This window comes from Culex quinquefasciatus, chromosome 3 (genome assembly GCF_015732765.1).
Source record: "Culex quinquefasciatus strain JHB chromosome 3, VPISU_Cqui_1.0_pri_paternal, whole genome shotgun sequence".
In the NCBI taxonomy this organism is placed as follows: domain Eukaryota; kingdom Metazoa; phylum Arthropoda; class Insecta; order Diptera; family Culicidae; genus Culex; species Culex quinquefasciatus.
Window position 1 is genome coordinate 70376677 of NC_051863.1, and position 2902 is coordinate 70379578.

Genomic DNA, 2902 nt, shown 5'->3' on the forward strand with positions numbered 1-2902 from the left:
ATAAAATCCTCTGAGTTTTCCATAGAACCTACACCAGGAATGGTTTGCTGGCACGAGAAGGGACACTTTTGGATAGAAAAATGGGAAAGCAAAAAAAAACTGCACGCAACACACTATTCTCGTCGAAGTGTGTTCTGTGGGAAAAATAGAGAAAATATGATTATGGGTCAAATTGTTGATGATATCAATAACTAACTGATGATGATGAAGGAAGCAGCTTACAGCAAGGGGAAATTTCCGATGAATCAAGTGGTGTGTTGCATGAGTGATATCAGAGTAAATATCACGTTCAATGTGAAGCAAAATGTAACGCTAAGCTTTAGGAAAGGAAAATACGCTATTTATGATAAGAACAGCATAGATTCTGGGAAAGCAACACAGTTGCGAACTTTTTGTCACAAAATCAATCTACTCTAAAATCAGAAGCACAGTCAACTTTAAAGTAATAATGTAGACGTTCACAAATACCCATAAATATCGATTAAACTGGGTCGCTGTTGGCGCTCTAATTCGGATCAACCTGGTTTAATTCGATATTCCAATATGGTTGTTCATTTCGATTGAACATTTCCGTCGAACTCGAACGTCACTTCCTCGCTACACCGCAAAGTTGTAGTCGTCGTCCTCCACCCGGTACGAGGGCTGCATATCGATGAGCTTTCTTCCTTAGAATTGGAAACGTTTCTTCCCGAGTATAAACCTTCCCGTGGAAGGAAAAACCGCCAGCATCCGTTCAATGACGGCCTCGATTCCTCCCCTCCAGGGGATTAAAAGTCCGAGAAAACTCTATAATTTTTCACCTTTTCCGAGGCCACGTGCCACCACGAGCCGCAGTCAGGAACTTCCGGCGTTCGGGAACTTTGCCGCCCTCCGGCGTAAAAGTTCACGACTTGCTAGGAAATTGCGGGCGACTGGCTTTTCGATTTGCGAAACGTGAACCTTACCTAGTATTTCAAGGAGGGAGAGGGGGGGGGCAAGCCCACAGTACCGAAAAATTGAAATCGGATCCGATGAAAATCTCCTTTCATTGGCGGAAATTATGCGCGGAAAATTTGGCGCGAAAGTATCGATCGCACGCAGAATACCCACACATGAGGCGATGCGTGAAGTCGCAAAGGCCAAGTTCTCGTTCTGAGTAGCAGCGTTTGCCCTGGAAATTACAAGTCATTTTGGGGGGTCTGCACATTGAGAGAAGGGAGTTTCGCAGAATTTTATTCATGGTAAACAGCGGGGATCAACAAACGATACCGTAAAGGTGTAGCACGTTGGTATTCATACATTGAACTGAGGTAATTTCAATTAAACTTGATGGGAGAGCAAATATGCTTTTGCTGATGCCTAATTGATATTGATTTTCAAGTGGATTTTGAGCGCTTGCAAATATTAATCCAAGGAGGTCACATAAAAATGTTTACCAAATAAAAATGACGCCACGTTATGTCGTCTTAAAATTCTTTGATATTTTTTTAATTGATTTTTAATAGAAAAAAAACATGGATTGTATTATCGGATTCTGTGGACAATTTCACTTTCAGTAAAGCCATAATAAGTGTCCATGTGACAAGTATATCTTCAGATTTAGTTGATTTTTGAGTGTTAATTTTTTTGTTTCAAAGTTTATAGATTTAATGCAACTACTTCAAATTTAAATTAATTTTATTTGAAGATGATTAACTACCTAGATAAACATAAACATTTTTTTTTCAAATGAAACATTATAAGAAACCTAGCCTTCATGATCGATTTAACATATAATATCATATAGTTGTAATTGGTGATAGGGGTTATACTGTTATTTTTACGAATATTTTAAAATACCTTATCATTTTTGGTAAGTACTGATAGTGCAACTTTGAATTGAATATTTTTAGAAATTGTAAAAAAATCCACCTTTTTTAATTATATTGTTTTTCCAAAGGAGGATGGGCAAATTTGGTCCAAGGATGTACACGAACGGGACCAACTTTTTTCGAAAGATCTCACCGAGACATGAAAAAAAGTCTTCTGGACCAACTCTCTAAACCCCGAGGTTCAAAAGTTACATGCTGTTGAAGTTTGAGCATTTTGGGTTAAAATGTAAAAAAAAAAATCGTATTTTTGCTATTTCTAAAATCATTTATAAAATCTCTGTTTCATTATGGATTTCGATTTTCTTGACTTCATACGACGCGTATCAGCAAAAACTATGAGTTCTGATATGTCTTAGCATGATTGAAACATGATTTCTCTTGTTTTTATCCGTTTGAACCGTTTGTGCAAGAGGCATCCCATAGAAACAAGTCGAAACTTCAAGGTTTTGAAACCGGATCCGACCCAAACTGCTTCAGTGAGTATGAAAGGCTTCAGGGCAATGTTGTAACAACTTATTGGGATGGTCTGAGTCATCCGAGAACTCCTTGGAGTTAAGACCGGTGTGTCTACCGCCGTAACAAGCAAGATGTCTGCGGTTTTTGACCACGGATCATACCCGCATGGCTTCAGTGAGTATGGTAGACTACTATGCTGATGTGTTGGAGTGTCCTGGGTTCTCCTAGGACTCCCTGGAGTTATGATCTGTAGGTCTACAGCTGATACAAGGACTCCCTGGAATGGTGCAGAACATCCCAACATAACAGCAATACAGTCTGCCATACTCACTGAATCTTTGCGGTTATGATGCGCGGTTAAAAATCATTGACCTTTTTCTTGTTACAGTGACCCAAATATCTAAACTCCAGGGAGTCCTAGGATGACCAAAGACATCCCAACACATTAACAAAGCAGTCTACCATACTGTCTGAAGCTATGCGGGTATGATCCGTGGTCAAAAACCGCAGACAAGGAGTTCTCGGATGACTCAGACCATCCCAATAAGTTGTTACAACATTGCACTGAAGCCTTCCATACTCACTGAAGCAGTCTG